Below are 16580 nucleotides of genomic sequence, written 5' to 3' on the forward strand. Positions count from 1 at the left end.
TTCTTTTCTTAGATGATGAAGTGTTTTGTCGCTATCAGAACCATGGTGTGCAGTGTACAGTTTATTTATGTATTTTATACTGAAATAAAAATTGATCACTGTAGATACATATTAAAATCCCATGAAGGGCTTATTTTCACTGATAGACTTTCCTTCTAAGCAATATGAACTTCATTTCTGTGTTTGGATGCTAGGGATTTGGAACAGTGGAAGTCTATATTTGTACTCCAGATGACAGGGAATGAGGGACAGAAAACCAAAATAAAAGTCTTAGTTTCAGCAGTGGGTTAAAATGAACATAAAATGACCTCCATTATGTCTCATTTCTTTTATTTGTTACAAAGGGGGGTATCAGTATTTACTTCTCTCACTGGGTGGCATAGAAATTAACTCGATAATGATTATAACATGCTGTGAAAATGTAAAGGCCTTTCATAGATTCCTCATGAATACAGCTCTGGAGTCATGCAGAGCTGGTCCATTTTAAGACCCGCCAACACTAGAGTCCATTTACAGTCCACACAGAGATGTCTTCCAGGTATAAGAACCACCTTAACTGCTTTAAATTTTAAAAACATTTTTTTTAAAAAGTTAGCCTTTTACAAGCTTTCAAAGACCAAGAATATTTAGTAAAATATCCAGTATGTATGCATATATGTGCGTATGTGTGCATGCGTGCATGTGTATGTGCATATGCATGATTGTGTCTGTGCATGTGTGTCTATGTATGTGTGTGCTTGTGTGCTTGCATGTGAGTGCATTTGAGTGTATGCATGTGTGTATGTGTTCATACACATGTGTTTGTGTGTATGTGACTGCCCATGTGTACACATGTGTGAGCATGCATGTTTGTACAATTGTGTGCATGTTTATATGTATGTGTTCATCCATGGTGCATGAGTATGTATGTGTGTATGTTGGGTGTTTGTGTGTGAGTGCCTATGTGTGTGCATATGCATGTGTGTGTGTTCATGCGTGTGTGCATGTGAGTGTGCATGAGAATATCTGTATGTGTCTGTGTGCATGTGCACACGTGTTCAAGATAAGGCTCTATAAAGACTCAAACAACCAGAAGATAAAAAGAAAGGTGCATAGCAGAAGCTACTGAGAAGTGAAAGCAACACTGTATCATGTTTTCCCTCATGTGGGATTCAAGATTTATGTATCTGTTTGAGTATGTATTAATATACAACGTGAAAGCTAAGGAGAAACCATCTTTGTGGGGTCAAGGAAATGAAGGAGAGTAGGGGAGAACATTAGCATTATGGGATGCATGTTTGAAAATGTCATCATGAAATTCAGGATTTTGTTTGCTAATCAAAATAGAATAGTAAAATGAGATCTGGTGAGCTTCTCTGGGGATGAACATTTTGAGAAGCTGGGAGCACTAGCTGCTGCTGTGGGATGTTCTGTATGCTCTGAATGTGTTGCTCTGATTGGTTAATAAATAAAATGCTGATTGGGCAGTAGCCAGGCAGGAAATATAGGCGGGACAAAGAGGGAGGAGAATTCTGCGAAGTGGAAGGCTGAGTCTGGAGACGCTGCCAGCCTCCACCACCATGAGAAGCAGAGGTATAGATTTATAGAAATGGGTTAATTTAAGATATAAGAACCAGATAGCAAGAAGCCTGCCACGGTCATACAGTTTATAAGAATATAAGTCTTTATGTGTTTATTTTATAAGTGGCTGTGGGGTCCGTGGGGCTGGGCAGGACTGGAGAAAACTTCAGCTACAGTATCCCTAAAGAGAAGTGCTCCACAGCCTTTCCCACACTCACACCTCACCCTGTGGGTGTCCCTCCACTAGCCTTCTCATTTACACCTTTGGAATAAACTGGTCACACAGTGCTTCACCAAGTTACATTTACCAAACCTCAGGGGAGAGTGCTGTAGCCCGTATGTCAGAAGCATGGAATAGAACCTTCTGCCAAAGTGATTCAGAATTCCAAGTGCTGTTACCCAGTGCTACGGTTTGCATGTTCGTCTCTCCAAAGTCATGCTGACTTTAAATCCTAAAGAAGCAGTGTTGGGAGCTTAGGCCTAACTGGTGTTTAGGTCCTGAGCATGCTCATTCCTTAGGAAAGAAGCTTTTCTGCCACAGGAGGAACAATGAGGTGGCCCTCACCAGACCCTGGATCTTGACCTAAGACCTCCTTGCTTCAAGGACTCAGTGAAAAGGAATTTCTGTCCTTCAGATGGTCTGTCACAGTCACACAAGTGGATGAAGAAACCCAGAGAACATTTGCTGTGCACAGCATCCTTGTCTCCCCCAATTTCCATGTCCTCACTGTTAGATGAGCCAGTTCTCACCAGACAGCAGGCACATCTGGAATTTGCTGAACACATGTGGTGGCCAAAGACATTTAAACCCCACAGCCAGCCTGCTTTGAGAATGATGCACACGCCCTGCAAGTGAGATGTTTATTATGTTTGGGACTCTAGCGAAAATATGATATTATCATTCAAAAATAGCACTGTCTTTGTTACAGCTTACAATGTTATTAAAATATTTCCCATTACTATCTTCCTACAGGGCAGAAATAAATAGACAAGGAAATAAGTTCTCTTAGGAATTCTCTTTTCTCATTTCCATGGAAAATTCACACTTTTTATGTGAAATGTGTTTGTTTTCTGTTCAAGCTGGCATGTTTCTTACCCCAATTCACTGACTTCATGCCTAACTGCATATCCTAAGGCCATGATAATTTACATATCCACCACCTCCAACGGAGGTTGAAAGTCAAATTGTGCTTGTTGAAAGAAAATAATATAAGGGCATGCCACGACCATACTAATTCTATGATCATGATCTATACCTGGCCATTGTCCTCATATATCATATTTGTCCTTCTGGAAAGAGCAAAGCATTCCCCAGGGTGCCCTGTGAGAGTAGATGATAATGTGACCTCTATTGAGAAAATATAGGGCGAGACTGTCTGTACATCCTGCCTATGCCTTCCTACCCATTTCTAAATGTCTGACACATGTCTGTGTATAATAACTGCTTAAAGCATCCAAGTGAATGACAACTTGAAAGAAATACAAAGGGATTGATATTTGAGGGGCAAGACAATTCATTGAATTTATATTCTTCCTCTATTACTTTAAACTCATGTTCTATCTGTCAAAAAATTGCATCAAATTCTCCCTTTATTTATGCATGCATGCATTTGTATGTTATTCTTGGTAGCAATATCTTTTTATTGATAGTCAAGACCTTAGTATACAGGACAAGATGGCCTGGAACTCACTATGTAGCCAGGCTGGCCTTGAACCTGTGGCCCACCTTTCTTGCTGTCTCAACTTCTGGAATTGCAAGCATGTGCCTTGCAGAACTTATGCCTTACATTTCATTCTTAACGTCGCATTTGATGCTGGCAACTCTGCTATCTGGACTGTAATAGGAATACTTTGAACCAAAGCCTTTGTCTTATTTATCTCTGCAACAACAATACTTACGAGATTACCTGACATTTTAGGTTGACATTCGAGCTGTTCAGTGGGAAAAAAAAAATCAAAGAAAGAGAAAGTAAATGACTGAATCAGTGTCACGGGTGCATTGAGGATTATGTCACCATAGCAAACTTGCCTTCAATTCAATGCCAGTAACCAAGAAAGCTGAGAAGCTTATGAAAGACAATAATGAATAAAATACGTTAAGTTCATTGATTTGAAAAGTGAAACAAAAGAAAAAAGAGAAAAAAATTTCCAGGAAGAGAAACATAAATAAATTAAGTAAATCTATGGGAAAAAAAGTATCAAAGCCGAGAAATACAAACTTGCCCAAAAGAAAGGTCAAATATAGTAGGAGTTTTTGTCCTCAAGAAATTGGAGTTAAGATAGTGAGTGGGAAGTGTGGTCACAGAAAAATGAATACACACACACACACACACACACACACACACACACACACACACACACAGCAGCAGCAGCTTAGAGGGGACATCTGGGGGTATGGCTTCTACTACAGTTTCTATTGCTGTGTAATTAGCTGTCAGTAACTCCTCTGGTTATGTACCTAGGCATGGGACAGCTTGGTCTTCTGCTCCCGGGCTTATAGGCTACCGTCAAGGTGTGAGCCACACTGGGGTTACTCACAGTAGTGTCACACTGCTCAACTATCCTTGGAGCACCATCACTACCTTTGAGGCTTCCTGGGTGTCCTGTTTTAGCATATTTCAGAGCCTTCCAACTGTGTCTCTGAGGCTTCTGTGAGATCAACCTGACATTGGCTTTGTTTCCCTAGAGGGTTTAACTCATGAGTTCATGAGCACACTGCTAATCTCCCTTTTGACTAGACCACACTGAAGTTCACAAAATCCCTTGGTTTGTATCATTATCGTATCCAAGAATGATGACCATAGAGAGCTCTAGATGTACCACACTAAAGGGGAGAAGACAGTGTGGAATATGCGCTACAGGAGGTGGAAACCTTGTCAGCCAGGTCTAAATCCTGTCTGTGTCACAAAATAAATAATTAATACTAAAGGAAGGAGAAAAGTAAGTGCACTCAGGAGGCAGAGGCAGGTGGATCTCTGTGAGAAACCCTGTCTCAGAAAAAAAAAAGAGAGAAGAAAATGAGTAACGTTCAAAAATTGGAGAGAGGACTAGTGATTCTCAAAGTTTCAATAAAGGAAATATTAAACTGGGGTGGGCGGAGGTGAACAAAAGCCATCTCTGAGGGATGATCGTGGAGACGGAGACTTTATAATTATCCGAAGGATGATTGCGCCCTGTCAGGAAAGAAGTAAAAGAAAGAAGTCAAGTGTTTACCTGGTGATCACGTTGGGAGAACTATGATTATAAAATTACTGGGGATAACTCTGAAAGACATGTTGGCAGTCATGCAGCTTCCAAAGATTAAATAGAAGTTTCAGGGATGGGATAATGGAAGATGTTTTGAAAGAAATACAGTTCACCTGGAAGAAAATAAAAAGGCTCCAAAGTGACGGTTTTATTTTACAGAATTATAGTAATAAAAAGCGGTAGTGGCGCACGCCTTTAATCCCAGCACTCGGGAGGCAGAGTCAGGCGGATCTCTGTGAGTTCGAGGCCAGCCTGAGCTACCAAGTGAGTTCCAGGAAAGGCGCAAAGCTACACAGAGAAACCCTGTCTCGAAAAACCAAAAAAAAAAGTGATATGAACCCTATTCAGAAAGGAAAGGACTCCTAGAAAAGGCAAGGGTAAATGACTGAAGGGGTTCCAGCTAAGTCATAAACAGGGAGGGGACAGTGAAAAGCAGGACTGAAAACACGTAGACAAAGTTCAAGTGTCACGCAATGCAAGGCCTGCACTGTGGGCTGCTGCATTTCCCTGGCCACATATGAGACATGGGTCTTCCCTAACTGGGGAGAGGTCCCATCCTGTAAGCTGGCCAGATGCAGAGGCCGTGGAGGGAAGCAAATTCACAGGTGTTGAAGCAGTATCTCAAGCCAAAAATGTGACAATCAGAGAGAAGCACGCTTAGTCAACCTGCTCAGTGACATCGTCCACGAAGACTAAAAGGAAAAATAAATCATATAGTAGGTAGGATCAAGGAGGGTAAAATATGTTTTCCCCAGAGGACATGGTTTGGCTAGAAAGTCTGGTCACTGTATCACTTAAAGACTGGTGTTTAATCAGATCCAGGACGTGACACGGGTAGTAGTACTTGGGCTGAGACAAAAGCCAAGGGGTTCTCGTGCTGTCCACATTATGGAATGGGTGTGCACCCCACTCCCACGTGAAGTTTTGTAGGTAGGAGGCTAATATTACAGAAAACACAAGCCACTCAGAAGCTCAAAGAAACGTGATACAGAAAGCAAAGGAGAGAGGCCATTGGAGAGGTAAGGCCCAAGCAGGTGTTGTGAATAACACGCCTTTCAGGAGGGAAACAGGTGTCCAAAAATGGCAAGGATGCAAAATGGCTGTAATTAACAGAAATTTTCAACAGGACAGGAGCGTCTGAAACAGAAACGCTAATTCTCAGAAACAGAACATTCCAGCAAGGACCAGCTCTCATCCAGGGATGTCTTGTGTCTTGTTACTGAGACACCAGCCTCCGCTTCAGCTGCTTGAGCCATGGAACCCAGTGACCTCCATAGATCTGACCCCCTTGAGCCTCTTGCAAACCTGCCTTTCTTGGCCTGTACTGAAAATAAACGGGCAGGTCTCTATTGTATCAGAATTCTTTATAAATTGGGTTTTTTTTTCCCATGTTGTTCAAAGGACTAAGTGTGCTAATTCACATAATGATGCTGTCAGATAAAGCTTAATGGGATTTCCCCTCAGGAAATTGCACACTGTGCTAGAAGAGAAGGATTTCCTATGGTGGGATTTTCAGGAAAACCAGTAGCCAGTGGCTGGTTGGGGAGCTCGGGCCTTTTCCATGCTATTAAAATCAAACCACCCACATAGCTGCCTAGTGTCCTGTCAAGGTACCCGTGAGGCTCTCTGAACAGAAAGCTCAGGTGTAACCCTGGCTTGGACCCCACATGTTATTAGATGTAGTCCTAGAACAAAATCAAAGCTGATGATCCAGTAGAATTGCCTGTCTTTGGCTGAGAAGCCTGTTTTAGCATTTACTGAGGGTTCTGCTATGTGTCCAGTGGCTTTGCTTTTAACCGCACTCTGTGTTAGAGTCCTAAGACAACTCAGTCATGTTTCCTGGCTTATGTAGCTCCATACTTTGCACTTCAGCAAGGAAGATAGCTCTGTATACCAGGATACATTTAACTAATTCTGTTCTTTGTTGTTTGTAATTCAGGGGATTGAACCTTGTGTACGCTAGGCAAGCACTCTACCACTGAGCTATACCTCACGCCACATTTTATTAATTTCAGATATGTTTTCTTTATATTCAATTACCTTGAAAACCAAGATAGCTATTTTGATACATGCCCATAATCCCTACACTTGGCAATCTGATACAGGAGGATTGCCCCAAGTTTGAGGCAACTGTGTGCTAGAGTGAGACTATCTCAAAAGAAAATAAACGAATTAGTAGTAAGGAAACATAAATAATAGTGGCTCAGTGGTTGAGAGCACTGATACTCGCACATAGGTCCTGGGTTCAATTCCTAACACCCACATGGTGGCTCACAACCCTCTCTAACTATGGTTCCAGTGTATCTGATGCCCTCTTCTGGCCTCTAAGTGCACTGCACTTACGTGCACTCAGATACATCCTTAAAAGTGAATAAAATTTAAATATAAAAGAAAACATTTTAAATACAGTTTTTGAAAAGGAAATAAATAACAAATACATCATACTTTAATATGATGTTTATGTTATATAAACATGGTGTTCACTGTATACAAAATAAAGAGGAATTTTATAATTGGTACAATATTAAATTTGAGATAATAACTAATTAAAAGCCCATGAAGCCTCAAAAATATACAAAGATCTATAGGCAACTGAGGAAAATTGAGGACTGGAGACATGGCCTTCCCAAGGGAAGAGCATAACAATTCGTTATCCTGTGCCAAATGGTCAGCCCTGAGAACTATATGCAAGAAAATCATATGGACTGAACAGGTTATATTTAGGAATATACATGCATACATATACATGTACACACACATATACATTATACACATGTGCATATATATGCACATATGTATACATATGTATGTGCTCTATACATATATATGTATATGCTATAGCATATGCTTTTAATAGTGAAAAGCAAGGCCACGAATTTGAAGGAGAATGGTGAGGGATATATGGGAGGATTTAGAAGGAGAAAAGGGAAGGGAGAAATTTTTTGATTAAATTATAAATTCAAAATTAAAATTAAAATAATTAAAAAAGAAATATGCACTGCACGGATCTTGTTAAAAAATGAAGAGAGAAGTAGAAGAAAGCAGAGCTGGGCTTCATGTAACAGCTGCTTGATCAAGGTTCAAAAGAATATCACCAAGGAAGAGGCACAGAGGGAGAGAGGGGCCTCTAGTCATGAGGAACTGCACAGACGTGAAACTTAAAACGATTCTGCAATCCAATGCGGTAATTTATAGCAGACTTTGGGAAGTGGTATAAGATGAGCCTGGAAAGCCAAGGTGGATTGATTCGTTCAAAGGGCTTTTTCCTGCAGGTTTCTAAGCACTGTGGTGCTACCAATTGCCTGATACCACGAGGTTTGTTACATTTCCTTCAGTCTCAGTGACAGTAGGCTGTGTTCATCTTCCTGACTACCTGCAGCTCTAACTAGCTTACGGGGCTTGCAGAGGCATTAGAAGTACTTAAGGTTAAGTTGTCTTGGAAGGTGGTTATTGATTTGCTTCTTAGATGGGCGACTTCTGACACTCATGAGTAAAAAAAAAATACACAAAGGTAGAAAAATCACAGTGATTTTAACAAGTGATTCTAGCAGCATGGGGCTTAAAAGTCATCTTTCCCTTTCCTTTTGTGAATTATCTTCACATTAGCTGATTTTGATAATGTAGTATTTTAATTCTTTTCCTTAAGATTTACAAGTGTGCATCTCCTGCCCACCCCTATAAAGGGATGACTAATATGGTAGAGGGCGTAACCACTGGGTGGCCAATGGCTACTCAGGCAAGCACTCTACATAGTATAGTTTAATGGCTCTGGAGAATATGTACACATATTCATTCTAGAATCCGTTTGGTTTTTGCCAACTATTCCCAAAGATTGCATGATAGCCATTAGCTATTAGACTATTATCTTTCATTCAGACAAAAACAAAAACAAAAAATCTCTCCTAATGGTTCGGGACTCCTAAAAACATTTTGCTTTGTATCTGGCATTCTATTAAACATAGGTAACAGTGGGTTATAGAGAAAGCCTTCAAGGATGAGGAAGAAAAAAAGGAGGGGTCCTTCCTACCTACTTCCTGTCTGCCCATCTTTCCGTCTCACCCCTGGGATGTCCGACTACTCTTTTATCCCAGCTGTTAGCAGTTCCTCCAATGCGCCAAGTTCACACCAGGAGATCTAGGCTCCAGTCTTGTGAGCCCCTTCTCTAATTTTCTGAGTTCTATGTCACTCTCTAACTTTCTCCCTAAGCCTGAAGCCTTGCTGGTTGTTCACTAATAACTTACGCAATTTTTATTTATTTTAGATTGTTATTTCCCTCATGAGTTACCTACTGAATATTTTTGTACATAGTTAATTCTCTTTTGTAAGGAATAGCTATATGAAATTCTCTCTTGAATGCACTGTTGTGATTTCTGTTACCTGGTTGGACTCTGATGCCCGATCTCTGACAGACATGTAGCACTCATATGCAGGTTTGGTCACTTACAATCAAGGCTGGGAGCTTGATTTTTATCAGAAGTGTGAATAAGTAGGGTGGTGGAGCAGACCAGGGAAGTGGGTGACCTAACTGCAGAGTTTCACCTCTCTCTCCTCTCTTCCAAATCTGTTCCCAAGTCTATCCTCGGCTTTGTAGCAGATCAACAGCTACAGCCTCCTCTTCCTTCCCCTGCCCCAGCTCCAGAGGATCATACAGATCTTTTTCTCCAGACTCCCTTTCCCTCACTCATACGGCTTTATTCAAGCCTCCAACTCTAGCAAGCATTCCCTAGGAACCTTCAGGCTCCTGTGGCCAGGCAAGTCTAACATTAGATCTTTACCTTTCCCCAACTTCCTCCAAATCCAGACACCCAATCTCCCACCACAACTCTGTAGTAGACCACATGCTGAGGCTTCCCCTTTTCCTTTCTGCCCTGCATTTCAGCATGCAGAACTTCTCCTCCAACCTTCCTTCCTACGCATCCTGACATCCAAGCCCCTAACTCCAGCAGGCATTCCCTGAGAACCTGCCAGCCATGCCTAAAGAGAAGCAAGTAGGCCAACTAAGGAGGTATATTGTTGTTTTGTTTTTTTTTTTACTCCTTTTGGGGGGCCCACCACCCAGCTTCCAAATATATCACACACAGAGGCTTATTCTTAATTATAAATGCCCGGCCTTAGCTTGGCTTAGTTTCTAGCCAGCTTTCCTTAAATTAGCCCATATATCTTTTACCTCTGGGCTTTTTCCCATTCTCTAACTTCTGTTAAAATAATATTCTGCTACAAGGAGGTAGGCCAACTTCAAGATCTTTACTCTTTCTTCTCCTCCAAATCCAATGCCTTCGTCTCATCCCCAGCTCTGTAGCAGACTACCTGCTGTGGCCTCTTCACATTCTCTGCCCCCATTCCCAGGAGACTAAGCAGATCCTAGGGAACACCCTCCTTTACTCTGACCTGTGGACTCCCTCCTATCCCCCTCCTAGCCTATTCCCATTCTTAAATGTCATCTCTCAATACCTAGAAATATATATTTACCATAAAACTCCAGTGGCCACATGTAGCAGGATCCCAGAAGAATTCCCTACCAGTCAATACATAGCTACTACACCCTCATAAGAAACAGAGAGTGCAATAGAAACCAAAAAATAAAACACCCACCCAAAAAAAGTCAAGATATCAGCACCTACAATGACAATCTTCCCAAACTCAGATGTCTAGATGCCAGGGTAAAAACAATCAGTAACAGTCATGGTACTATGTCTCCACTCTAGCCCAGCAACCCTACCACAGCAGGCCCTGAGTATTGCAACACAGCTGAAGCACAAGTCAAAGATCTTAATACACTCTTTATAAATATGATTAAGGTCTTTAAAGAAGAAATAAACAAATTCCTCAAAGAAATTGGTGAAAACACAAACAGTGGAAGAAAACTGATAAAACAATTCAAGATCTCAAAATGGAAATAGAATCAATAAAGAAAACTTAAACTGAGGGAAATCTAGAAATGAAAAATTTAGAAACTAGAACAGGAAATTCAGAGGCAAGTCTCACCAACAGAATACAAGAGATGGAAGACAGAGTCTCAGCCATTGCTGACAGGATAGAAGAAATGAATGCATCCATCAAAGAAAATGATAAATCTAAAAAGATTCCTGTCATAAGACATCCAGGAAATGTGGGAAACTATGAAAAGATAGAAAAAGAACCGCAGGTCAAAGGCACAGAAAATATTTTCAACAAAATCACAGAAGAAAATTCCCCTAACCTGAAGAAGGTACAAGAAACATATAGACCTCCAACTAGACTGGATCAGAAAAGAAATTCCCCTCAGCACATACTAATCAATACACTAAAGTACAGAAAAACAACAATAACAACTGAAGAACCAAAGCACCCCCATTTCAAGCAAGCCCCTCACCCCAGCTTGAAACAGGCCTGAGTTTCAAAATTCTCAGAGGTCCCAGGAACCCAAAATACAAAGTCAGGATGTTTGAAGAGTTGTCTGGTAGCAACTGATTAACCACAGAATGCCCCAATGATGGAGATGGTCAAAAGTACAAAGTCAGGGCCGGGCGGTAGTGGCACACGCCTTTAATCCCAGCACTCGGGAGGCAGAGCCAGGCGGATCTCTGTGAGTTCGAGGCCAGCCTGGACTACCAATTGAGTTCCAGGAAAAGGCGCAAAGCTACACAGAGAAACCCTGTCTCGAAAAACCAAAAAAAAAAAAAAGAAAGGAAAAAAAAAAAAGTACAAAGTCAGGATGTTTGAGGGACTATCTGGTAGCAGTTGATTAACCACAGAATGCCCCAATGCCGGAGGTAGTCTATAAAGTTTGACAAACAACTGGTCAAAACTACAAAGTAAGATAACACAGAAATTTTGGAAAGTCTTTAAAACCTGAGCCAATCAGAATTGTACCTGTACTAGCACCCTAACTGATGTAACCTTGTGATTTTTGCCCTTAAAAACTGAGCTTGCAGAGGAGCAGGCACCTCCTCTAGTTTCTGCTGTGTTGGGGTGCTCTACTAAGGTCCCTGCTGCAGAGCTTGAACTGCTCCAATAAACCTTGTTTTGCATTTCAGTGAGTTTGTGTCTCTGGTGGTCTCTTCGAGGTCTGACACCCAGGGCACAACAACAACTACAAAGGATTATTAAAAGCTGCAAGGAGAAAATACCAAGTAGCACTTAAAGGCAGATCTGTTAAAATAATGCCAGACATCTCAATGGAGATTATAAAATCCAGAAGGGCCTGGGGCAGATGTTCTACATACTCTAAGATGCAGTCCAAACTACTACACCTATCAAAACTTCTAATCACAATAAATGAAACAGATAACATATTCCATAATGAAACAAAATTTAAATAATATTTATTTTCAACTCCAGCCCTACAGAGGACACTAGAAAGAAAACGCCAATATAAAGAGATAAGCCATACCCAAGGAAACACAAGTAATAAATAATATCAGACCAGCAAAGCAAAAGAGGGGAAATACACATACATGCAAATACACATACACAGAGACGGGGGTTGGGGGTGGGGGGTGGGGAGGAGAGACTACAACAGCAAAATAACAGGAATCAATAAACACTACTCATTGATATCTCTCAACCTCAGTGGTTTCAATTCCCCAATAAAAAAGACACAGACTAACAAAATGGATGTGAAAACAGAATCCTTCTGCTGCACTCAATAAACACACCATAACCCCAAGAATAGACATCACCTCTGGGTAAAAGGATGGAAAAACATATTCCAAGCATGTTTAGGAATAAAGCTGGTGTGGCCATTTTAATATCTGACAAAACAGACTTCAAAACAAAACTAATCAGAAGATATAAGGAAGAATACTGCATATTTATCAAAGGACAGATCACCAGGAAGATATTGCAATTCATAAAATCTATGCACCAAACAAAAGAGCACTCAAGATCATAAAAGAAACACTACAACAGTTTAAATCATCTATTGACCCTTACACTGCTAGTAGGAGACCTCAATATCTCATTCTTGCCAATAGACAGGTTATCCAAACAAAACAAAACAAATAAATGCTGGAGCTAATAGACATTATAAACTAAATGAACCTAACATATTCACAGGACAATTCACTCAAAAACAAAAGAAAATACTTTCTTTTCAACAACCTTTATATATTTTTCTAGAAATGAAAAATTTAGGAACTAGAACAGGAAATTCAGAGACAAGAATATACTTTCTTCTCACAGACCTTTCTCCAAGACTCACCATATACTTGGACACAAAACAAGTCTCAACAGATACCAGAAAATTGAAGTAATAGCATGCATCCTATCTGATCATCACAGCTAAAAGTTGGATATCAACAACTACAGAAACCTCAGAAAGTTTATAAACTCATGGAAACTGAACAACTCTGTACTGAATGAAAAACATGTCAAGACATAAGTTAAGAAATCAAAGACTTATAAAACTGAATGGAAATGAATACACAAAATATCCAAATTTATAGAACACAATAGAAGTGGTTCTAAGAGGCTAGTTCATAGCATAAGTGCCTACATTAAAAAAATTAGAGTTATCATACACTAGCAACTTAACAGCATAAATGAAAGCTCTAGAAGAAAAAGAAGAAATCACATCCAATATGTATGTAGACAGCAAGAAATAATCAAACTCAAGGCTGAAATCAATAAAATAGAAACAAACAAAAATACAACAAATTAATGAAACAAAGAATTTGTTCTTTGAGAAGATCAATCACATTGACAAACTCTCAGGCAAATTAACTAAAGGTGTTGAGAGAGGATCCGAATGAACAGATATAGAAATGAAAAGGGAGCCATAACAACAGACACCATGGAAACTTAGAGAACCATAAGGACATACTTTAAAAACATGTAATCCAACCAATTGGAAAATCTAAACAAATGGATAATTTTCTTGATACCCACCACTTATCAACATTAAATCAAGATCAAATAAACAATTTAACATACCTTTAAATCTCAGTAATATAGAAATAGTAATTAAAAGTCTACCAACCAAAAAAAGCCCATGGTTAGGTGGTTTTAGCACAGAATTCTACCAGACTTTCAAGGAAGAGTTAACATCGATAGTCTTCAAATTATTGGACAAAATAAAAACAGAGGGAACATTGTCCAATTTGTTTTACCTTGCCACAGTTATCCTGATACCCAAACCACACAAAGACTCAACAAAGAAAAGAAAATTACAGACCAATTTCCCTAAGAAACATAGACACAAAAATTATCTATCAGTGAAATATTTGCAAACCAAATCCCAAAACACATCAAAAAGGCCATCTACCATGATCAAGCAGGCTTATTGCAGAGATACAGGGATGGTTCAATATATGCAAATCAATAAATTTAATCCACCATATAAATAAAATGAAAGATAAAAACCACATAATCATCTCATTAGATGCAGAAAAGTTTTTTTTTTGACAAAACTCAACACCTTTTCATGATAAAAGCCCTGGAGACATTAGGGACATATCTCAACATAATAAGTTCATTTTATAGTAAGCCCATAGGCAACCTCAACTTAAATGGAGATAAACGCAAACCAATTCCTCTAAAATCAAGAACAAGAAAAGGTTGTATAACAATATTTAATGAGTCAATTCCATGTAATTTATGTGAAAATCAAGAGAGGTTTATTTCTGAGATAACTTATAGCCAACAGGGGTTGGTTACAGGATCCAGGAGAGATGAGGTAACCATCCAGCTGAGAACTCTAGCTTGGTCTCCCATTCAGCTTCCAGGACCACGAGGTATCCAGAAGGGGCCAAACACATACCTTATGCACCTCAAGTCTTAAAGGGCTCCCTCTCAGCCACGCCCCAGGGGCAGGTCAGTCCCAGGAGCCTGTCATAGGCAGGTGTGGCGGTTACCTGCTGTCACTCTAGGGGCAGTGTTTTTTTTTTTTTTTTTTTTTTTGGTTTTTTGAGACAGGGTTTCTCTGTGTAGCTTTGCGCCTTTCCTGGAACTCACTTGGTAGTCCAGGCTGGCCTCGAACTCACAGAGATCCGCCTGGCTCTGCCTCCCGAGTGCTGGGATTAAAGGCGTGCGCCACCACCGCCCGGCTTAGGGGCAGTGTTTTAAGGTCAAAGCTGGAACAGTTACCCACTACAAGGTTGTTCACTCTTTCCATACCTATTCCATATAGTAGTACTTGAAACCCTAGCTAGAGCAATGTAACAACTGAAGGAGATCAAGGTGATACAAATTGGAAAGGAAGAGGTCAAAATACCCTTACTTGTAGATGATATTATGGTATATATAAGTGACTATAGAAATTCCACTGAGAAACTCCTACAGCTGAAAACACTTTTATCAAAGTGTTTTGGATACAAAATTAACTAACAAAAATCAGTAGCCTTCCTACATACACATGACAAATGGTCTGAGAAAGAAGTCAGGGAAACAACACCTTTCACAATGACCTCGAATAATAAAAAACATCTTGGGAAAATCCTAACCAAGCAAGTGAAAATTTGTGTGATAAAAACTTTAAGATATCAAAGAAAGAATTGGAAGAAGATATGAGAATATGGAAAGATCTCCCGTGCTCATTGATTTGTAGGATTAACATAGTAAAAATGGCCATCCAAGCAAAACCAATTTACAGATGCAATCCCAGTCAAAATCCCAACACAATTTTTCACAGAACTTGAGAGGAAAATTTTCAGCTTCACATGGAAATACAAAAATGAAGGATAGCTAAAACAATCCTGAACAATAAAAGAACAATTGATTTGAGTTGAAGACCCAGACATAAATCCACACACCTATGGACATATGATTTCTGATAAATAAGTCAGAAATACACACTGGAAAAAAGGCAGCATCTTCAACAAATACTTCTGGTCACACTGGATGGCTGCATGTAAAAGAATCCAAATAGATTCATACTTACCATCCTGCACAAACTCAACCCCAAATGGATCTGAGACATCAACATAAAATCAGATGAATTGAACCTGACAGAAGAAAAGAATGGAGAATAGCCTTGAAGTCATTAGAACAGGAAAAGACATTCTGAATACAGCATTGTTAACACAGGCACTAAGGTCAACAATTAGTAAATGGGACCTCATGAAACTGAAAAGCTTCTGTAAGGCATAGGACACTGTCAATAGTACAGAATAACAGTCTGCAGAATGGGAAAGATTTTTACAACTCCTTATCTGATAGAGGGCTAATTCTAAAATACAAAAAGATCTCCAAGAACTAGGTGTCATGAAAAGAAACAACCCAATTTAAAAATGAGGTACATATCTAAATATAGAAGTCTCAAAAGAGGAAACTCAAGTGGACGAGAAACACTTAAAGAAATGACTAACATCTTTAGACACCAAGTAAATGTAAATCAAAGTTACTTTGAAATTTCATCATACACCAGTCAGAATAGCTAAGATCAGTAACAAACATCACAGCTCATGATCGTGGGAATGTGGAATAAGGGGAACACTCATCTATTGCTGGTGGGAGTGCAAACTTGTACAACTACTGTAGAAATCAATATGGAAGTTCCTCAGAAAGTTGGGAATTTACCTACCTCAATATAGATCCAGCTGTACTACCTTTGGACATACACCCAAAGGATGTTTCATCCTACCGCAAGGATACTTGCTCAACAGTGTTCATTGCTGCTCTATTAATAATAGCCAGAAATTAGAAACAACCTAGATGTCCCTCAACAGAAGAATAAAGAAAATGTGGTACATTTACACAAAGGAATATTACTCAGCTGTTAAAAAATGAAATCATGAAATTCACAGGTAATGGATAAAACTATAAAAAAAAATCATCATGAGTGAGATATCCCAGAC

The sequence above is a fragment of the Peromyscus californicus genome, unplaced genomic scaffold, assembly GCF_007827085.1.
Source record: "Peromyscus californicus insignis strain IS unplaced genomic scaffold, ASM782708v3 Scaffold_1__1_contigs__length_55948999, whole genome shotgun sequence".
NCBI lineage: Eukaryota > Metazoa > Chordata > Mammalia > Rodentia > Cricetidae > Peromyscus > Peromyscus californicus.